At 50.1% G+C, this 23,443-nt stretch overlaps 1 long non-coding RNA gene across 7 annotated transcripts in view; it reads right to left on the bottom strand.

The window, feature by feature from the left end:
• Positions 1 to 4,741: 4,741 nt before the first annotated feature.
• Positions 4,742 to 23,443, bottom strand: part of LOC140395232 (uncharacterized) — a 132,595-nt gene continuing 113,893 nt past the window's right edge. For 6 of the 7 annotated variants that reach the window (XR_011936135.1, XR_011936133.1, XR_011936134.1 and 3 more), the window contains 3 exons: positions 11,603 to 11,718; positions 7,308 to 7,490; positions 4,742 to 5,357 (listed from right to left, as the gene is read on the bottom strand). This is a non-coding gene — a long non-coding RNA (uncharacterized lncRNA). Of the gene's footprint in view, positions 5,358 to 6,559; positions 6,692 to 7,307; positions 7,491 to 11,602; positions 11,719 to 23,443 lie in introns of all 7 variants that reach the window. The other variant, XR_011936136.1, reaches the window with a different exon arrangement.

Raw genomic sequence — 23,443 nt, 5'->3', positions numbered from 1 at the left:
GGAGGGGTGGACCCTTGGAGATTTGCAAGGCCGGGGGCTAGGGAATTTTCATTCTTCTCACATGTCCATAAGGCTTATTCTCGAATCGACTTTTTCATTTTGAGTAGGGCGCCGATAGCGAGAGTAGAGGATACCGAGTATTCGGCAATAGCCATTTCGGACCACGCCCGCATTGGGTGGACTTGGAGATGGGGGAGGAGAGGGACCAGCGCCCGCTGTGGCGCTTGGAGGTGGGGCTGTTGGCGGACGAGGAGGTGAGCGAGTGGGTCCGAGGAAGTATAGAGAGGTACTTGGAGACCAACGACAACGGGGAGGTCCGAGTGGGGATGGTATGGGAGGCACTGAAGGCGGTGGTGAGGGGAGAGCTGATCTCCATCAGGGCCTACAAGGAGCGGAGGGAGCGGGGGGAGAGGGAGAGGCTGGTGGGGGAGATGGTGAGGGTAGACAGGAGGTATGCGGAAGAACCTGAGGAAGGATTGTTGAGGAAGAGGCGCAGCCTCCAGGCCGAATTCGACCTGGTGACCACCAGGAAGGCGGAGGTGCAGTGGAGGAAGGCCCAGGGGGCGGTCTACGAGTATGGGGAAAAGGCAAGCCGGATGCTGGTGCATCAGCTTCGGAAACGGGACACAGCTAGGGAGATCGGGGGAGTTAAGGACAGGGGAAGGAGCATGGTGCGGAGTGGGGTTGGCATCAATGGGGTCTTCAGGGACTTCTACGAGGAATTGTACCGATCCGAGCCCCCACAGGAGGAGGGAGGGATGGGCCACTTCCTGGACGAATTGAGGTTTCCAAAGGTGGAAGAGGGACTGGTGGCGGGACTGGGGGCCCCGATTGGGCTGGAGGAGCTGGTCAAAGGGATAGGAAGCATGCAGGCGGGGAAGGCAGCGGGGCCGGACGGTTTCCCGGTCGAGTTCTATAAAAAATATATGGACCTGTTGGGCCCGCTGTTAGTTAGGACCTTTAATGAGGCAAGGGAGGGGGGGGGCTTTACCCCCGACGATGTTCCGGGCACTGATCTCCTTGATCCTGAAGCGGGACAAGGATCCCCTGCAATGTGGGTCTTACAGACCGATTTCCTTGCTAAATGTAGATGCCAAGGTGCTGGCGAAGGTCTTAGCCACGAGGATTGAGGATTGTGTGCCGCAGATCATCCATGAAGACCAGACGGGGTTTGTGAAGGGGAGACAGTTGAACGCGAATGTGCGGAGGCTTTTGAACGTTATCATGATGCCGGCGAAGGAGGGGGAGGCGGTGATAGTGGTGGCGATGGACGCTGAGAAAGCCTTCGATAGGGTAGAGTGGGGGTACCTGTGGGAGGTGCTGAAGAGGTTCGGGTTTGGGGAGGGGTTTGTCAGGTGGGTTAGGCTGTTGTATGAGGTCCCGATGGCGAGTGTGGCCACAAATAGGAGGAGGTCCGAGTACTTTCGGTTGCACCGAGGGATGAGACAGGGGCGTCCCCTGTCCCCCCTGCTCTTCGCACTGGCGATTGAACCCCTGGCTATGGCACTGAGAGAGTCGAGGAACTGGAGGGGGTTGGTGCGGGGTGGGGAGGAGCATAGGGTGTCGCTTTATGCGGACGACCTGCTGCTGTATGTGGCGGACCCGGTGGGAGGAATGCCAGAGGTAATGAGGATGCTTAGGGAATTCGGGGACTTTTCGGGGTACAAGCTCAATATGGGGAAGAGCGAGCTGTTCGTAGTTCAGCTAGGGGACCAGGAGAGGGGGACTGGCGAGCTCCCACTAAAAAGAGCGGAGAGGAGTTTCAGATATTTGGGAGTCCAGGTGGCCAGGAGCTGGGGGGCCCTGCATAGGCTTAACTTTACAAGGCTGGTGGAGCAAATGGAGGAGGAGTTCAAGAGGTGGGACGCGTTGCCGCTGTCCCTGGCTGGTAGGGTGCAGTCAATCAAAATGACGGTGCTCCCAAGGATTTTGTTCCTGTTCCAGTGCCTCCCCGTGTTTATCCCGAAGGCTTTTTTCAGGCGGGTTAACAGGAGTATAATGGGGTTTGTGTGGGCGCGAGGGACTCAGAGGGTGAGAAGGGTGTTCCTGGAGCGGAGTAGAGATAGGGGGGGGTTGGCGCTGCCCAACCTCTGTGGGTACTACTGGGCCGCCAATGCGACAATGGTGTGCAAGTGGGTGATGGAGGGGGGGGGGCTGCATGGAAGAGGCTGGAGACGGCGTCCTGTGTGGGTACGAGTCTGGGGGCGCTGGCAACGGCGCCGCTGCCGCTCTCTCCAAGGAGGTAGAGGTATACCACGAGCCCGGTGGTGGTGGCGGCCTCAAAATTTGGGGGCAGTGGAGGCGGGATGGGGGGAAGTTAGGGCCTCGGCGTGGACCCCATTACGGGGGAACCACTGGTTCACCCCAGGAAGAACAGGTGGAGGGTTTTCGGGGTGGCACAGGGCAGGCATACGAAAGTTGGGGGACCTGTTTGTGGACGGGAAGTTCGCGAGCTTGGGTGAGCTGGAGGAGAAGTACGGGCTCCCCCCCGGGGAACACCTTCAGGTACTTACAGGTAAGGGCGTTTGCCAGACGGCAGGTGGTGGAATTCCCACGGCTACTGCCACACACAGTACAGGACAGGGTGCTCTCGGGGGGGGTGGGTGGGAGTGGGGAAGATCTCGGAAACTTACCAGGTGATGCAGGAGGAGGAGGAGGCCTCGGTGGTGGAGTTGAAAGGTAAGTGGGAGGAGGAGTTGGGAGAGGAGATCGAAGAGGGGACGTGGGCAGATGCCCTAGGGAGGGTGAACTCTTCCTCTTCATGCGCGAGGCTCAGCCTCATACAGTTTAAGGTGCTGCACAGGGCACACATGACCGGGACAAGGATGAGCAGGTTCTTTGGGGGTGAGGACAGGTGTTTTAGGTGCTCAGGGAGCCCAGCAAATCACACCCATATGTTCTGGGCATGCCCAGCGCTGGAGGAATTTTGGAAGGGCGTAGCTAGGACGGTGTCGAGGGTGGTAGGATCCAGGGTCAAACCGGGCTGGGGGCTCGCAATATTTGGGGTGGCAGAGGAGCCGGGAGTGCAGGAGGCAAAAGAGGCCGGAATTCTGGCCTTTGCGTCCCTGGTAGCCCGGCGAAGGATTCTCCTTCAGTGGAAAGATACGAGGCCCCCAAGTGTGGAATCCTGGATCAGCGATATGGCAGGGTTCATTAAATTGGAGAGGGTGAAATTCGCCTTGAGAGGGTCGGTACAAGGGTTCTTTAGGCGGTGGCAACCGTTCTTAGACTTTCTGGCAGAACGATAGACATTGGTCAATGGCAGCAGCAGCTCGGGGGGGTGGGGGGGGGGGGTTATTTTTTTTTGTTTATGTTATTTACACTGGAAGGGTCTGAGGGGGTGTATACACCTGTTGTCTTAAGTCGGGGTGTTAATGTTAATTTATTATTTAGGTACAGGGGGGGGGCTTGGGGGGTTGCTTTTTTAGATTGTATTTTGTACTTAACCCTGTTGGGTTGTTTTTTCTTTCTCATTTTGTTATTGATATTTTATGAAAACCTTTAATAAAAATTATTTTAAAAAAAGAAAAAGAAATGGGTGTTTATCAGTGATGTCAGAGTGTGGGTGGAGCTGGGCTGTCAGTCTGCTTTACTTTCACGTTAGGCTGTTTGCTACAGGGTGTTTTGGTTTCGCTTTAGACTTGGAGCTGCCTCCAGCAAGACAAGGTGTGATTCTGATTTCTTTCTGTATGAAAAGAATGTCTTCAGATCACTTGCTAATTTAACAGTGATAACTGCTCTCAGTAGTGAATTTAAACCTGATATCTGTGTTAAAAAGGGTCTTTTGTCTTATGGATGTTAATGAGGAAAGATTAAGGCTTACTTATATAATATTGTATCTGTGGGGAGGATTGGTGTTGATCGTTGTTAAGATGTTTACTGTGGGGTTATAAAGTGTTAACTGATTTCATAAATAAACATTGTTTTAATTTAAAAGTACTGTGGATCTCTGGTGCATCACACCTATAAGGTAAGACCGTGTGCTCCCCATAACCACAATCTATTAAAAGTTGTGGATCAATTGAACTCCAAGATACACTTTGGGGTTCTCTGAACCCTGGCCCATAACACGTTCATGATCTCAAGATATCTTAAAGCACTTTACATCCAATAGAGTACTTTTAAAGTGTAGTCACTGTTGTAATGTAGCAAAAGGGATTGTCAATTTGCACACAGCAAGCTCCCGTAAACAGCAATATGATATTGAATAGATAATCAATTTCAGTGATGTTGTTTGAGGAATAAAACTTGATCAGAGAACTGGGATAACACCCCTGCTCTTAATCAAAATTGAGCCGTAGAATTCTTTGAGCCCCTCAAAGGGCAGATGTGATATCAGTTTCATGTCTAATCTGAAAGGCATCTCTGACAGTTGAGCGGAACTCTCTTTGTATTGTACTGAAGTGTCTTCCTAGATTTTGTGCTCAAGTGTCAAGAGTGTGGTTTGAACCCATGATCTTCTTGACTCAATCGAAACAGAAAATAGGGAAATTGGCCTAGTTCGCTGGCTGTGGCCTCCCCTTAATTACATGGAACTGGGTTATGAAGTTGGCCTTCATTGTTGGAGGACAGGGTCAGGGTAGTATTGCAGCCATGAGTCTCATCATTCCATTTAGCTTTAAATTCCTCTGCTACCCACCCAACATTAGGAGGTTTAGCTGTGGAAAGCTCAGCCAAGTGCCAGTGGGTTGAACCCGATCATTGTCAAATACTCACATAGAGTGGCACTGTGGCGCAGTGGTTAGCACTGGATTTGGATTTTTTTTTTTTTTATTCACGTGTACCGAGGTACATTGAAAAGTATTTTTCTGCCTACAGTCCAGACAGAGCATTCCATACATGAAGAAAACATAGGACATTCATTAATACACAATGTAAATACATAGACACAGGCATCGGGTGAAGCATACAGGAGTGCAGTACTACTCAGTAGAGAAGATGTTTGAAGAGATCACCTCAGTCCATAAGAGGGTCATTCAGGAGTGGGGAAGAAGCTGTTTTTGAATCTGTTCGTGCATGTTCTCAGACTTATGTACCTCCTGCCCGACAGAAGAAATTGCAAGAATGAATAACCAAGGTCGGAGGGGTCTTTGATTATGCTGCCTGCTTTATAAAGGCAGCAGGAGGTGCAGACAGAGTCAATGGATGGGAGGTGGGTTCACGTGATAGACCGGGCTGTGTTCACAACTCTCTGTACTTTCTTACGGTCTTGGGCCTCACTGCTGCCTCACTCCGCTGAGGACTCAAGTTCGATCCCGGCCGTGTGAAGTTTGCACATCCACCCCATGTCTGCGTGGGTCTCACCCCCACAACCCAAAGATCTGCAGGGTAGGTGGATTGGCCACACTAAATTGCCCCTTAATTGGAAAAAATGTAAAAAAGAAAATAAAGTAAAATAGTTGCTCTCGATACCGATCAGGAAAGGGAGACATGTTGGCTGATATTTCTGAAATGTAGGGATGATCAGGATAACCTTCATCAGCAAACTAAGCACAGTCTAGGCGTTGAATGTGTCATATTTCTCACCTGCACCAGCTAAGAATTTGGTGCCAAACTGTGATTCTTAAATGTAGTTAAAAGAATAAAATACAATAGACTTTGGCCCCTTAATTCCTTCAAAAAGCTCTGATACAGAGTATCAATAAGGCATTGTTTGTCGTCACGGTGTTCTGCCTGGTGCTGTATGGCAGACTGTGACTTGTTGTCAAATCAACAGACAAGAAAACAACAAAATCACTAGTCTTCCAAACAGAAGCAGGCCACTGATCTCGATCCGACAGTTCAAATGAAAAGCACCTAAAGCAGGGAAGCTCATCTATAAAACACAGAATAATCAGATAAAAACTGAGTGACTGATGAATAAAAGAACACATCATCTTCTGATTACCAAAGGTTCCACTTTACAATCATATCACTGTTTTGAAAGGGGTGCATTGATCGGACGTGGCAGTATAACTGGAGTCTGAGGCCAACAGAACAACTCTCGACACCTGTAGTAGGTGTCCATGGCCTTTATCGGTGTTACAACATGAGCCTTATTTGTTCCTCCAGCTCACAGCCTTCACCCTGTACTGTTCATTTGATTACCTGTGTGATTTAGTCACTGCCCCGCCTCATGTTCCATTCCTCCCACAGTCGATTAGTACATCAGAGCTGTTAATACAGCTGTCATCCAATTTTGTAGCAGCAAACTGATTATGAAATGCCCCTTCTGCTTAGATTTGTCCTTTTATTCTTTTCTCTTGATAATGCCAACTCAGGCTGGGCATAGTGCCAACCCAATGACAGCAATTCAGCCAGTTTGTTCAAAGGTACCTGGATATAGTACTGACAGGTTTTCAATTCAGTGCCATCCACATGTGCAGAGTTTCTGGCTGAAAGGGTAGATAAAGATCGGGGAGGGGGGGGGAGGGGGGCAATCTGGCTGCTTTATTTTTCCATTCAATAGCCCACCCCAATGGCACCAAGACCTATTTTGTTATCCTGTCTGTGATCTTCTGAAACAGTATGGAGCCAATGTGAAATGAGAATGTTCCTGATCTATATTGTGTACACTTACCCGCCAAAGAATCAATGATTTGAGGGTAAATTCCCAAAAGGCCTCACACAAACCGTGATCATCCTCTGGGCAGACAATCACAAAGCTGCCACTGATATCCTGATATAAGCTGCCGGCAGTGGAGTTTCCTCACTAGGGTGGGGGGGGGGGGGGGGGGGGGGATGAAATAAAGGTTGTGTGGACTCATGTTAAAAATGCATTTAGCTTCATCACAGGCAGTAAAGGCAATTAGATACAACAATGAGGTGACTAGATTCCCCAGAATACAAAGAAGGGTGAATTAGATAGACATAGTGAGCTCTCTCATCCTAATTTGTAAACGTAACGAGAATGTGCAATTATGACAGCATGAAAATGAAATTAGATCATTTCACCGGAACCTCTTAAATAAATGGCAGTCATTCTTCCCTGCAGTTATTTATTCTTTTGCAACATCTGTAGTATAACTTGACTGAAGTGAAACGCTGTTGACAAAAGTTTAGAGTTCACCAGAGTGACACTGCTACCAAGTCATCACTACAGAATAACTGACTCACAAGAGGAAATTATTCTGTACCTGAGAATCAGGCAATTGAGACCAGAGTACTGGAAAACAGATCATTTCTGTGAGGGTCAAATTTCAAATCAGCACTGATACCTATTCACTGTGAATATGGAATCCAAGAGACAGCTTCCATTATCAATAATCATAGACACAAGTCTAAAAACTCTCATATCGAGCTTCCTCCTGAATAAATGTTGCACATACCTGGCAGAGATGCGTTCATAATGATGTGACATTGAGTCACATACGTGTCTGTGTGCATAAAAGAACTAAGCTTGGCTGTGAGGTTCGCACAGTTTAACAGCCAGCCAGGACTCCATATAGAAGGCTATTTACGAAGAACACCCATGTAGGCCAGGCATTGGGACACAGCCAGGACCTGTGTATCTGTATACCAGATGAGGAAAGGAGAAAAGAGAAGAAAATTGGTTTTGATTTCCATGGTTTCAGTTTTTTAGGAGCATTTCTGATTACATTTAACGTAAGGCTCAGGTCTCCTGGGAGCAAGATTAGCAAAGCTAGTAGAACATTACCATTTATTGCAAGGGGAATTGAATACAAAAATAGGGAAGTTATACTTCAGTTATACAAGGCATTGATGAGAACACATCTGGAGTACAGTGCACAGTATTGGTCGCCTTATTTAAGGATTGGAAGTGGTTCAGAGAAGGTTTAGTAGATTAATACCTGGAATGGGTGGGTTGTTTTGGGAGAAAAGACTGGACAGGCTAGGCTTCTGTCCACTCGAGTTTAGAAGCTAATAGGTGACTTGATTGAAACATATGAGATCATGAGGGGTCTTGACAGGGTGGATGTGGAGAGGATCTGTCCTCTTGTAGGAGATTCTAGAACTAGAGGCCACTGTTTAAAATAAGGAGGCCCCTTTAAGACGGAAAGTAGAGAAAATGTTTACTCTCAGAAGGTTATGAGATTTTGGATTTCCCTTCCTCAAAAGGTGGTTGAGGCGGAGTCCTCGAATATCTTGAACGCAGACGTCGATAGATTCTAGATAAGCAAGGGGTTGTGGTTAAAATTAGATCAGTCAAGATCTTATTGAATGGCAGAGCAGACATATGGTGCCAAGAGGCCTCCACCTAATTTGTATGTATGTTCCTATGTATTGAAGATACAACTGGTACTCACAGAATCTGCATGCAAGGAAAGAATCTGCATTTAGGCAACATCTTTCTCATTCTCGAGGTATCCCTAAACACTTTCATAGCTAATGCATTACCTTTGCGGTGTAGCCATTGTTGTACCAGTCCCACAACAGCAAATGCAATGAATGCCAGTTATTCTGGATTTTGGTTGAAGGCTGAATGTCGTCCTGAGAACCAGAGCTTTGAATAGTCATGATATCACAGATGTCAAAAGATCATGTAACACTAAGAGGAACACAGGACTTTGGTTTAACCGCTCACTCAGTAATGCACATGATCAGCCTGAATGACATGGCTGAAGTTCGGGAGTGGGGCTTGAATCTACAATCCGCTCACCCAGAAGCAATTGTGCTCTCAACTGGGCCAAGCTAACATTGTGCCTCAAGGAGTGTTCAGAAGTAGGAAGAGAAAAATTAAGTGGAGAAATGGGGATTAGAAATAGCCAACTGGGCAAGTATGTCAGACACCATGCTGAGTCAGTACCTTTCGGACACATTGACATGTCCCCCTTTTTATTCAAATATGAGCTGTCAGGTGGGGTAATGGAATGGGGGCAAGAGTAACATTTTGTTTCATATTTCATCTAATTTCTCTGTTCCAAAAGGAACGGAGGTCTATTCTCAAAGACATGGTATATTGCCCACTGTGCTAGCAAGGACATAATAATTAGGGTTAGAATGTACAACCGTATAATATTTCTGAGTGAAACATGGGGTGGTATTTACACCAGCCCCCCCCCCCCCCCCCCCACCCAAATTGGGAGGCCAGTTGAGCTAAGGGCTGCTTAATTCTGCAATCACAGGTATTGAACCAGCAGCTGACAGGAGGCTCGCCTTCAGGTAATCTACCCAGCAAACCCTATCAAATTCACCAGAGGCCTATCGAGGAGGGTTCCACGGCAGGTGGGGGGTTCCTTTTGCACTCTGTGCCCAATCAAGGGTCCCAGCATCAGTAAGGAAGGACCGTGTAGGAAGCTGACCACCTGCCCTGACTTCTGACCCCCCCATCTTGCAATCAAGCCCCTCTCTCTGCTTCGGAACAATACACAACACGCCACCACAAAACACACTCAATCTTCCAGTGGGAAGACTGTCCAGTTCTTCCCTCCTTAGTCCAGGGCCATAACTGCAGCTTTGAGATCTGTCCTATTTGGAGCTTAGGCCTTCTTAGGCTACATGGCTCAGCCATTTTGTTAGGGATTAACTCGTGAGAGTTATAGGGATCAAACAAGGCCATGCTTTGTGCTTTAAACAGTTGCAAGTAGTTCTACTAAAACCATGAGAAGTTGAGCTCGTGAGCATACCTATTGATGAAAAATTGTTGTCTGCTTGTTCTTCCAGACATATAATCATCCTCCTCCCACTGACCTGCCACAGCCCACCATTATCTTCTCAAGGGTAATTAGAGATGGACAATAAATGCTGGCCTTGCCAGTGATGATCCCAGGAACAAATCAAAAAAAATTTACAAATTATTTTTTATAATTGTCTGAATTGTATGTTTCCCAGTTCTGACCTGCCTTCCCTGCTTCCAGCAGTATTGACCGAAGACTGAAAGGTGTCCAGGCTATTATGGAACAAGAGGCTTCAGTAATTACAAAATCAGTATGTGTCTTGTTGAATCACATTTCTGAGTGTGAGGAGGAGGAGGGGACAGGGGAAACAGGAACTGGTGGTCCTCGTCACCATGCCAACATTCTCACACCTGTGTCTTCATAGCTGAATGCTGTCACAGCCTTTAGGGTCCCTGTGGCAGATTGATATGCCAGCACCCAGGCCCCTGTCCAGACAATGTGCGAGGAGACAATTTAATGACAGAATTAGGCTGCCTACCGGTGACATAATAACTGCATTTCCACAGAATTATTTTTTTTGAAAAGAGAAATCATTCAAATGCTGTTTAAATTTTAGTATTTCACCCCATTAACAAAGGCACAAAACATCTTTCTCCCCCAATAATTGAGTTGTATTCATAATCTTACTGGGAGACTTCAATTTGAATTCAGAGTGTTGGCCACAGAACAATAGCCACTGCAATTCACTACACATAAAGCTTTTCAAGACAAGTATCACTGGACAATCTTTCTACTTTACACCAGGGGTGTCATTCGTTGACAAAAGTACTTCTGGTCACACATCCAATTCTGGGCCTGTGCTATTTATCTTAGCACTCCGGGCAACAGGAATATCCCGTCAGGAATTCCATTGTTGGTGACCATGTATTAGCCTCTGCTAGAGGCTGTAGAGGAAGGGTAGGATTGGACTCGGAAATGGTGTCCACTGTGGAGTATCTTGGTGACACACTTAGGAGAGCCCCCATAGGAAGATTGGCCACTTAAGGCAAGGGCCTGAACTGTACAATTGAATTCTGATAAGGGCCAGTCTAGTTATGAAAGGCGAGGGAACTTTCTTTAACAAAAGGCAGGCAGCATGTGTATGCCTTTTCGCAGGCATCCCTTTTGCTCTCACTGTTACAGGTGAAAACAAATTATGAATGCCAGGCACAATTTCCTGATCTCTAATTGGCCTCAGCCACAATTTACAGTACTCACTTTGTCTCACATACGAGGTGCTGGTGATGGAGGACAGATGCATCAGAAGCACCGAGAATTGAACAGGTACGGGTTAATGTTTGGGTGGGATCCACTATAAGGACACAGCAGGAGAGGAAAACTTGCACCCCTGCAGTCTATCTGACCTTCCATATTCCCAAACCAAGAGAGCATTCCCCCCTGCAATATTTTAATCTTTGTCTCCTTTAATGCCGTAACCAAAAAAACCTGCACCATCTTTCCTCTACTTGTCTCACATTCATTTGCCTGGCACTGTCACCCCACTGCTACCCTCCCATCCACTAACAGGCCTTTCTGTTCTGTTCTTCTTTTCTCCACCTCCCCAACCTTTTCCCTGCCTCTGTATTTACTTAGAACCCACTTGTCTCTCACATCTGCCAACTCTGATGGAAGGTCAATGACCAGAAGCAGTAACTGTTTCTCCCTCTTCACAGATGCCACCCGACATGCTGACTATTTCCTCTTAACCGTTGACTCTTTTACTGGGTATTTTCAGTTTTGTTGAGTATTTTCACCTGTCACCAGTCACACAAGTACTTTTGGAAGATGAATTTTCATTACAATCAAGATGCTGGGTAGGAGTTTCAGGCTCTTCCTGATGGTGGGATTGGAAGATCCCACCACTGACAATACCCCACAGTGGGTTCCCCAACGGCAGGACAGCCGAGCTAAGCAAAATGACATAGACAGCGACGGGACCACATGATCCCACCGCTGGCGATGCCCCACAACAGGTTCCTGAGGCAGGACAAGCAATTTTCACTTACCTGGATTTCCACAGCGAATAGTTGAACAATGATCTCAACAAGGCCAAGATTTGCAGCTAGAATCCTGCTTCAGCCAGGTTATGAGTAATGTCTATGGCACATCTGATGGTGTTTGTCTATGTAAACAGGAAATAAAGCAAAGATGACTCATGGAAATATGGAACAACATCAGGAAAGATGCAAGTCAAGTCATTGTTGAAAGAGAAAAGACAGGTTCACATATTGAATGTTATACTCCATAAAGGCAGCTGGAGGATAGAACTGGACCCAATCTTTACAAACTTTCATAAGCATTTATTTACAGGGTTACACATTACAAGCATGCATCTCCTAACCCAACAACCAGTTTCAATCTGAGACTATTTTCTCTTTTGGAGAAAAACGGGGAACAAATGAGGTTGACCAAACAAACTGAGGGACACGTTAAAAGAACAGCTTCTTAAAGGATATTGCATCAAACAAAAACAAATTGCAAGGGAAAGTTAAAACATTTAATCAAAATGAGATTAAAGGGGTCAATAAAACATCCCAGACCCTGAGTCATCGCTCTGCAGAATTGTGGCTTTTACATTAATTGGACCATATTCCATGAATCTGCGGCCAAAGAGCTAAAAGATTACATTTCCAGTGAGTAACGGTTCATTAATATTAAAGTTGTTGTTCAATACCTCGGGAAACTAACCTTGCTTTTTAAGTTTCTGAAAATACTTTATTAGTGTAAATCCTTCTGTGTAACAAAGATGGTTGCCTCTCCTTTAATGCCTCAGAATAAACACCAAACTTTGTCCAGCTATCTAATTCCCTTTGTTTTGCCTCACTTATTAGTTTATCCTCAATGTTCTTTTACCGGCAGCCATCAAGACATTATGAACAAGAGGAAATTAGCTTCTTGTTCTGTGACTTTTCTTCAGGGGGGGAATTTTTACCAAAAAATGACTCTTTTGTAAGGGCCATGAAGAATCACCCCAAACGTATGCGGGCCGCAGGCGGTGAGCAATATGACCACCTGCCGCTCGTTTTGGGTGATATTGTTTGCCCTGAAATAGTAACGCATCCGTTGTGTGTACTGGTTCCAGCTTTCCAGCGCAGCATCAAAAACATCAAAACGTCCGTATAGAGGCATGGTATAATAGAAAACAACTTCCAACCTGTATCCAACAAAAATCCAGGGAGGTGGCTTCAGCAATGTAGACAGCTATTCACTTTTACCTTCGTCGCCAGTTTTGTAAGGGCCACGAAGAATCCAGCACGAGTTTTAAGGATACAAAGTAATAACATTTATTTACTATAACATATACACATAACAGTAACTTCCCTTGCTACTTACTCCTTCCTGCTGGTTCCTGAACTGGCCAGCTTTATTTATACTAGGAGTTTACTAGTGGTTTCTCCGCCCCCCCTCATTGGGGAAGCTCATACTCCCACAGGATTGTGGGATAGTCATTAGTCCCCAGCCAATGGTAAGTAGGCAGGTTATAACATCCCTCCCCCCCCAAAGTCCAAGGAATCCACCGAAGACCGTGGCGAAGGAGGGCGTAGGACTCGTTTTGCCGCAGGCCGTACACCATTTGCACGCGGCGCTGGATCAGGCGGCGTGTAACGAGACGGAGACCGGCGCATCTGTGATGAACGGCGCAACGGTTGTACATCCACGGCCCGTGGACCCGAGGATTCCCCCTCTGATGCATCCTGTATCTCCATCTCGGAGTCAGAGTCTGCTGCCTCCATCATGTCAGCGTCTCTCTCTCCATTCGGTCCCGTAACGACTTGTGCAGGCTTCGAGTGAGGCACCAGTGGAAGATTGTGAGGACTACCTTCCCTTGTCTCTGGTCTCTGCGGCTGTTGAAATGAGCTCCAGGGGCGGGGAATCTTTTGAGGGGATAGTCTTCTGGACCTAACGTGGTCTACATGTTTTCGCTGGAGACGACCCTGGGCTTGCACTTGGTAAGATATAGGGCCCGTTTGGCGAAAGATTACGCCAGGAACCCATTGGGCACCACCAGCAAAATTCCGAACGAACATTGGGTCACCGGGCACAAACTGCCGAATCGGCCGATGCCGAGAAAATCCCTGTCCCTGCCGTTCTTGTTTGCGGCGTACTTTTGCGCCAATGTCCGGGAAAACCATACTAAGGTGGGTGCGAAGTCTCCGGCCCATTAGGAGTTCTGCGGGAGCTACCCCAGTCACTGCATGGGGGTTGGTCCTGTACGTAAACAAAAAGCGAGCCAGTCGCGTGTCCATTGATCCGGAAGACTGCTTCTTTAGGCCTCTTTTGAATGTCTGCACTGAGCGCTCTGCCAACCCATTTGAAGCCGGGTGGTAAGGGGCAGTGCGGATATGGCGGATGCCGTTCATCTTTGTGAACCTCGCAAACTCCTCACTCGTGAATGGAGTGCCATTATCCATGACCAGCACCTCAGGGAGGCCATGCATACTAAACGATAAACGCGTCTTTTCAATTGTTGCGCAGGACGTTGTCCCCTGCATCTTATACACCTCTAGCCATTTGGACTGGGCGTCAATTAGTAGAAGGAACATGGATCCTTGAAAAGGGCCTGCGAAATCTGCATGCAAGCGTGCCCAAGGCCGCCCTGGCCATTCCCAGTGATGTAGGGGCGCGGCCGGCGGAAGCTTCTGATGCTCCTGGCAAATGGAGCAGTTTTGGGCCACCTTCTCAATGTCGGTGTCGAGGCCTGGCCACCAGACATAACTCCGGGCCAACATTTAATTTTGGTCACGCCTGGATGCCCATTGTGCAAGTCTGATAGTATCAGCTCCTGGCCTTTTTCCGGGACAATCACACGCGTCCCCCACAAGAGGATGCCGTCTTCCACGCTGAATTCTGACAGCTTGGAGGCAAATGCCCGCAACTCGCCTGGGAGCTGTCTATGCTGCCCACCATACAGGACTATGTGCCGAACCTTTGACAGGACTGGCTCCGTCTGGGTCCACTCACGGATCTGTGATGCCGTGACTCCATCTTGTGGGGCAGGACGGCCCCAATACCATACGGGGATGCATCACGTGACGAGCAAAGGCTTTCCAAGATCATAGTGGGTTAGTAACCCAGACGACGACATTTGTTGCTTTACCCGCCGGAAAGCGGTTTCTTGCGGCTGACCCCAAACCCCGGTGTGATTTTTCTTTAGCAGAAGGTGCAAAGGGGCCAGCGTAGTTGCCAGATTGGGGAGGAACTTCCCGTAATAGTTTACGAGACCGAGAAAAGAACGAAGATGCGAAGTGTCAGTCGGGGCGGGGGCATGTTGAATTGCACGCACCTTTTCTGCGACGGGGTGCAGACCTTCGCGGTCCACCTGATAACCTAGGTAGACTACTTCCTTTGCCTGAAATACGCACTTTGTGCGACGTAAACGGACTCCAGCCTCCGAAAGGCGTCCAAGGACAGCCTCCAGATTTTCCAAATGTTCCTGCTCTGACGTCCCTGCAATCAAAAGGTCATCTAGGTAGACAGCCACACATGGTAAACCTCTCAAAATGCCTTCCATAACACGTTGAAAAATTGCGCAGGCAGAGGATACTCCAAAGGGCAACCATGTATATTCATACAGGCCCTGGTGTGTATTAATCGTTATATATGGTCGGGAGGCAGGGTCCAGCTCCAACTGCAGGTAGGCGTGACTCATATCTAATTTTGTGAACGAGAGTCCACCTGCAAGTTTCGTGTAGAGATCCTCTATGCGAGGCATTGGATATCGGTCGAGTCGGGAAACCGTATTCACTGTAAGTTTATAGTCGCCACACAAGCGAACTGTGGCATCTGGCTTCATTACAGGTACAATTGGTGCTGCCCAGTCAGCAAAACGGACGGGCCTGATAATACCCATACTCTCCAAACGAGTGAGCTCCCCTTCTACCTTCTCGAGCAAGGCGTAAGGCACTGGGCGCGCCCGGAAATAGCGCGGCGTGGCTCCTGGTTCAACTTGGATACGGGCTACGGCACCTTTTATTTTCCCCAAACCAGGCTGGAATACATCTGGGTATCGTCCTAGCACCTCAGTCAACCCTTCAGAAACTGTTTGGAGGATGTGCTGCCATTGCAACCGCAAATGGGGCAACCAGTCCCGACCCAACAGGTTGGGCCCATGGCCGCGCACCACGATAAGTGGGAAACGCCCCTCCTGGCGTCCATAGACAACAGGGGTCATTGTAGTTCCTGCAATGTTCAGTGGTTCCCCCGTGTAGGTGGCCAACCTGGCCAGTGAGTCGGTTAATGTAAGGGTCTGTATACCCTGCTTGATGCGGTCGAATGTCCTCTGGGCGATCACGGAGACCGCTGCGCCAGTATCCAACTCCATCTCAAGCGGGTGACCATTGACCCGTACTGTCACCTTAATGGGGGCCACACGGGGAGCTGCCACACAATGCAGCTGCAGGCAGTCGTCCTCCGTCTCCACGTCCTCAGGAGTAGTCGCCGCAGGTTCATCCACATGGAAGGTACGGCCTCTGGGCTGGTCCCAGTTACGGCCCCTGGGCTGGTCCCAGTTTCGGTCGGAACGACGGCGCCTCTGGCGCCCCCAGGACTGCCATCCATGACGGGGTCGGCGCCTACAAGTCTGACACGGACATGGCTCCTCATCCATTGGCTCTGGAGAAGGCTCCCTTCGGGGAGGAATGTCCGACGGCCACTGGAGTCAGTCCGGACGTTGCCTCGCCCAAGGTACCGCAGGAGTGCGGGGGGACGTTTTCGGATGGAAGGGGTTGCGCCCCAAGGCATGCACTTCCATTCCCTGTAGCTCCTGTACTCCTCGCTCTGCGCTCTCTCGGGACAATACTATTTGAATGGCCTGTTGAAAAGTCAATGTTGGCTCCGCTAACAACTTTCTCTGGGTGGCTGCATTGTTAATACTGCAAACCAAACGGTCGAGTAACATTTCTGACAAGGTCTCACCATAGTCACAGTACTCTGCAATCCTGCGTAACCTGGATAGAAAATCGGCAAGGGATTCTCCAGGGGTCCTCTCAGCGGTATTAAACCGGTAACGCTGGACTATCGTGGACGGGGTTGGGTTAAAGTGTTGCCCCACTATATTCACAAGTTCAAACGTTTTGGTGTCCGGCGCAGTTGGGTACGTAAGGCTCCTAATCACCCCAAACGTATACGGCCCGCAGGCGGTGAGCAATATGACCACCTGCCGCTTGTTTTGGGTGATATTGTTTGCCCGGAAATAGTAACGCATCCGTTGTGTGTACTGGTTCCAGCTTTCCAGCGCAGCATCAAAAACATCCAAACGTCCGTACAGGGGCATGGTATAATAGAAAACAACTTCCAACTTGTATCCAACAAAAATCCAGGGAGGTGGCTTCAGCAGTGTAGACAGCTATTCACTTTAACCTTCGTCGCCAGTTTTGTAAGGGCCACGAAGAATCCAGCACGAGTTTTAAGGATACAAAGTAATAACATTTATTTACTGTAACATACATACATAACAGTAGCAGTAACTTCCCTTGCTACTTACTCCTTCCTGCTGGTTCCTGAACTGGCCAGCTTTATTTATACTAGAAGTTTACTAGTGGTTTCTCCACCCCACTCATTGGGGAAGCTCATACTCCCACAGGATTGTGGGATAGTCATTAGTCCCCAGCCAATGGTAAGTAGGCAGGTTATAACAGACTCAATGCCATTTCAGGTGGGATAACCGGTGTAAATCGTGTCAGCTTGTTCCGGCACGATTCCCACCCTAATTTTCCAACATTTGTTCATTTTTTTGGAGCCGGGGTGATACTCGCGAAAAAAGGGCGCCACAATTTTAAAATGAGAATGCAGGCCCCATCCACCCTCAAAGATAGCTGGCATCGGAGCCCTCCCAAAGGGTTTCCCTCACGTCCTGCCCCCCTCTAGCTAGTAACCTCCCCAAATTATCAGCACCAATGGTCACCTACCCCAGGTGAGTGACATCCTGCTATGGGGGACGCCAAATGCCCCCTTCATGCCCCCCCCCCATGCCGAGGCCCCCTTTCAGCCCCAGTCCAACCCCTTGGGAATGCATTTTGGCACCCTGAAGTGCCGAGCCCAGATTGCAGTGCCATGATCCGATCACCCGGGGGCTCCACTGGTTTCTGTGTGGTTGAACCTCCTAATGCTGCTGTCAAAGACTAGCACCTCACTCCTTAGATGTAACTTCCAGGCACCTGACCAGTGAGACTGTTGAATGCTGTCAGTTTCATTGAAGAGCTCTGAGGTCTCCTCTTCATATAGATTTCATGCACCTCACTCATCTGGAAACTTTCATAGTTGTGGCAGGACTCGAATCAGAGATGGGCGTGGCCAAAGTGAATCTCAGGACCCCTAGATGTTGGGAGACCTCATTGGACACCTTAGATGCTCAGCTCCACAGCAGATGAAGCAAGGGGTTAGCAGAGTTTGGTTTATACAAATGATGCACCAGTAGTTGATGAAATCCACTTTGGCATATATCCCATCTCAGAGTAAAGACTTAATTGAGACAATCAGCTAACACTCTCTTAAGGCTCAGGCAATTTCTCCCCGCCCCGCAGGTCAAACTAGCCCCATTTGTATCACACAGTGTGAGTGTATGAATCCCGGACTCGCCCAGGAGACCTGAAGTGCTTTCTTAAACAATCTCTGTGTTAAACCTTGGCTCTATATATCATTGCTGAAACATCTCTCAAAAAACTCTCATCTTTAGGCAGTGCCCTCAGTTCAGCTTCTTGAGCCACCTTCTTGAATCACTGCAGTGCATCTGGTGCAAGTACATCCTGTGGTGAACCACTGTAATAGGAGATGTAAGGTAGGACCTGCACTACAGGTTCGCCGGTAGCTCCTGCCGGCTGGCTCCGCCTACGGAGAACTGTATAAATATGCATGACCTCCAGTGCCCTGCCATTTCGCCAGCCGCAGCGGGAGGCCACGCATCTGACTGTAATAAAGCCACAGTTGTACCCAACTTTAGTCTTTGTGCAAATGATCGTGCATCAATTTATTACAGTCAGATTTTCCACAGAATGGATATCCGAATTATGCCCGATTGCCTGCAGCTGGATACGCACTGGCCTGACGCCAGGAAAGACTTTACTCACTGGCTAGCATGTTTTGAGGCCTACATCAACGCGGCGGACCCCACGCCAATGGAGGCTCAGAAGATAAACGCCCTGTGCTCCAGACTGAGCTCCAGCGTGTTCCCGTTGATCCAAGACGCCACGAATTACACAAAAGCAATGGAACTCCTCAAAGAACACTACGCGCAGAAGGCGAACACGCTCTTCGCCAGGCATGTACTCGCCACCCGCTCGCAACTACCTGGTGAGTCCATCGAAGACTTCTGGCAGGCCCTAATTCCACTCGTCCGGGACTGTGACGGTCAGACTGTTACGGCTGCCGAACACGCGGACCTCCTCATGCCCGATGCCTTTGTGACGGGGATTGCGTCGGACCGCATCCGAGAACGATTACTGGAAGGGGCCACGCTCGAACTGGCGGAGACGAAAACCTTGGCGCTCTCCATGACGGCCGCATCCCGTAACGTACAATCGTACCCCTCCCGCCACGCTGCCCACCCTTCTACTCCTTCCTACCACTCCTGGACCTCGCCAACGACCTCCTCAGCCGGGGCCCTGCCTTCCCAATACGCCTGTGCCGCACGCCGATCCGCGCACCCCGGGGGTCCCCGCTGCTACTTCTGCGGTCAGCAGAAGCACCGCCGGCCCGCACTGCAGTTTGTAAAGCCTGCAGTAAAAAGGGCCACTTCGCGGCTGTGTGCCAGGCCCACACAGTCGCTGCGATCGTGCCCACTATAGCCCCCTCCCCCACGCCAGACGCACAATGGGAGCCGCCATCTTGTCCCCCTTCGGCCACGTGTGCCCCATGGGCGCCACCATCTTGTCCCGACCCCGCAATGTGCGCACCATGGGTGCCGCCATCTTGTCCCGACACGGCAATTGCGCAACATGGGCGCCGCCATCTTGTCCCCCACTGGGTATCCGGACATCCCGACATCGGAACCGCACACGCTCACCACCTGAAGCATCCGATGGCTACCCGCAGCTCGCTTCGATGACGCTGGACCAATCTCGTCCACACAACCTGGCCACCGCGTCGACGAAGGTTAAAATCAACGGCCACGCGACCTCGTGCCTGCTGGACTCCGGGAGCACCGAAAGGTTCATTCACCCAGATATAGTAAGGCGCTGCTCCCTCGCGGTCCACCCTGCCAATCAAAGGATCTCCCTAGCCTCCGGATCCCACTCCGCCCCGATCCGAGGCTTTTGTACAGTCACCCTCACGGTCCAGGGCGTAGAATTCAGTAACTTCTTCCTCTATGTCCTTCCTAATCTCTGCGCTGCACTCCTGTTGGACCTGGACTTCCAGTGCAACCTCCAGAGCCTTACCCTCAAATTCGGCAGGCCCTTACCCCCGCTTACCGACTGCAGCCTCGCGACCCTCAAGGTCGATCCCCCCTCTCTTTTTTGCCAATCTAACTGCGGATTGCAAGCCCGTTGCCACTAGGAGCAGACAGTACAGCACTCAGGACAAGACCTTCATCAGGTCCGAAGTCTAGCGACTACTTAAGGAGGGTATTATCGAGGCCAGCAACAGCCCCTGGAGAACCCAAGTGGTAGTGGTTAAAACTGGGGAGAAACACAGGATGATTGTGGACTACAGCCAGACCATCAATCGGTACACGCAGCTCGACGCCTACCCCCTCCCACGCATATCTGATATGGTCAATCAGATTGCACAGTACCGGGTCTTCTCAACAATTGACCTGAAATCCGCCTACCACCAGCGCCCCATCCGGAAGTCGGACTGGCCATAAACTGCCTTCAAGGTGGACGGTCGCCTCTACCACTTCCTTCGGGTCCCTTTCGGTGTCACAAATGTGGTCTCGGTCTTCCAAAGAGAGATGATCCGAATGGTCGACCAGTACGGTTTGCGGGCCACCTTTCCGTACTTAGATAATGTCACCATCTGCGGCCATGACCAGCAGGATCACGATGCCAACCTCGATAAATTCCTCCGCACTGCCACTCTTCTCAACCTGACCTACAACAAAGAGAAGTGTGTGTTCAGCACGACCCGGTTAGCCATTCTCGGCTATAGAGTCCAAAACGGACTTCTCGGGCCCGACCCCGACCGCATGCGCCCCCTCATGGAGCTCCCCCTCCCCCACTGCCCCAAGGCCCTCAAACGCTGCCTGGTGTTCTTTTCCTACTACGCTCAGTCGGTCCCAAACTATGCGGACAAGGCCCGCCCACTCATTCAGGTACCCAATTCCCCCTCGCGGCCGAGGCACAACACGCTTTCGCCCGCATCAGAGCAGACATCGCCAAGCCTGGGATGTGCGGAGTTGATGAGTCACTGCCTTTCCAAGTAGAAAGCGACGCTTCGGACGTCGCCCTTGCTGCCACTCTAAACCAGGCAGGCAGACCCGTGGCATTCTTTTCCCGCACCCTTCATGCCTCTGAAATTCGATATTCATCCGTCGAAAAGGAGGCCCAAGCTATCGTTGAAGCTGTGCGGCATTGGAGGCAGTACCTGGCTGGTAAGAGATTCACTCTCCTTACGAACCAACGGTTGGTAGCCTTCATGTTCAATAACACACAGCGGGGCAAGATCAAAAAGGATAAAATTTTGCGGTGGAGCATCGAGCTCTCCACCTATAATTACGAGATCTTGTATCGCCCCGGTAAACTCAACGAGCCCCCAGACGGCCTCTCCCGAGGTACATGTGCCAGCGCACAAGTAGACCAACTCCGGGCCCTACACGACAGCCTTTTGTCACCCGGGGGTCACTCGGTTGTACAATCTGGTCAAAGCTCGCAATCTGCCCTACTCTGTCGAGGAAGTAAGGACAGTCACCAGGGACTGCCAGGTCTGTGCGGAGTGCAAGCCGCACTTCTACCGGCCAGACCGTGCGCACCTGGTGAAGGCTTCCCACCCCTTTGAACGCCTCAGCGTGGATTTCAAAGGGCCCCGCCCCTCCACCGACTGTAACACGTACATTCTCAGTGTGGTCGATAAGTACTCCAGATTCCCCTTCGCCATCCCATGGCCCGATATGACGTCTGCCACCGTCACCAAGTCCCTCAGCACCATCTTCGCTCTGTTCGGTTTCCCCGCCTACATCTACAGTGACGGGGATCCTCATTCATGAGCGATGAGCTGTGTCAGTTCCTGCTCAGCAGGGGTATAGCCTCCAGCAGGACGACTAGCTACAACCCCCGGGGAAACGGGCAAGTAGAATGGGAGAATGGGACGGTTTGGAGGGCAGTCCAGCTGGCCTTACGGTCCAGGAACCTTCCAGCCTCTCGCTGGCAGGAGGTCCTCCCTGACGCTCTACACTCCATCCGGTCACTATTGTGCACCGCCACTAATAACACACCCCATGAACGTGTTTTTACCTTCCCCAGGAAGTCCACATCTGGGGTGTCGCTCCCAACTTGGCTCACTGCTCCAGGATCGGTCCTTCTCCATAGGCACGTCTGACTCCACAAGGCGGACCCCTTGGTGGACAGGGTTCACTGCTCCACGCCAACCCTCAATATGCCTACGTTGAGTTCTCCGACGGCCGCCAAGATACTGTCTCACTCAGGGACCTGGCACCGTCAGGTTCCACCCCAACACCCCCCTCCCCACCAATGCAAACCCACCCCCTATCTCCCACCGCGCCGCCAATATTGACCACACCAGACTAACCCCCCCTCCCCTTTTCCGCACAAGAGGACGAAGAGGACTTCGGCACGCTCCCGGAGTTCCCCGATGACTGGCCAGCATCAGCACCGCCACCACCGCCATCGGTGCCACCTCCACCACCGCCAGCACCGACTTCGCCGCCACCGTTACGCCGCTCCCAACGAAGCACCAAAGCACCGGACCGGCTGAACCTTTGACGGACTCCGGACCATCAACATGGACTTTTCTTTCCCTATCACTGTACATAATTGCACTAATTGTATATAGTTTCACATCACCCCCGCCGGACTCATTTTTAACAGGGGGTGAATGTGGTGAACCACTGTAATAGGAGATGTAAGGTAGGACCTGCACTACAGGTTCGCCGGTAGCTCCCGCCGGCTGGCTCCGCCCACGGAGAACTGTATAAATATGCATGACCTCCAGTGCCCTGCCATTTCGCCACCTGCAGCGGGAGGCCACGCATCTGACTGTAATAAAGCCACAGTTGTACCCAACTTTAGTCTTTGTGCAATTGATCGTGCATCACATCCACGGGCAGTTTTGGGAAGGAAATTCCAGGATTTTGGTCAGTGACAGTGGAGGAACTTGCAGGTGATGGGGTTTCCATACTTATGATGCCTTTATCCTTCTAGTTTGCAGATATTGTAGGTTACCTTCTGGGAGCGGAGACTGCCAGATCTGGGTGAGACATGTCTGCTCGAGCAGAGGATAAATACAGCACAAGGATTGGGGCCTTCACTTAGCTTCTGGGAACGGAGACAGCCAGACCTGTGGGGCACACCTCTACTCGGGCAGAGGATAAATATAGGGTGAGGCTCAGGGCCTTCACTTACCTTCCGGGAACGGAGGCAGCTGGACCTGTGGGGGACACCTCTATTCGGGCAGAGAATAAATACAATACAATGCGAGGCCTGGGGCCTTCACTGCCTTCCGGGAGCAGAGACAGCTGGACCTGCGAGGGCACCTCCTTTCGGACAGTGGCCTGAGTTTGCAAAAACAATTCAGGAGTGATGTCACACGAAAGCGGTAAATTCATTGGTAAGTAACTGAAAATCTGAATTACCCATTCCAAGTTGCTTTTTGAAAGGCAAAAAGGAGAAATATTTCACAGATTTGACAAAAAAAACCTAAAAAACACAGTTGGAAATTAAAACAAAACAAATTAA

The sequence above is a fragment of the Scyliorhinus torazame genome, chromosome 18, assembly GCF_047496885.1.
Source record: "Scyliorhinus torazame isolate Kashiwa2021f chromosome 18, sScyTor2.1, whole genome shotgun sequence".
Lineage (NCBI taxonomy): Eukaryota > Metazoa > Chordata > Chondrichthyes > Carcharhiniformes > Scyliorhinidae > Scyliorhinus > Scyliorhinus torazame.
Note: the sequence above shows the minus strand (reverse complement) of the source record. Positions and strands in the feature narration are given on the sequence as shown.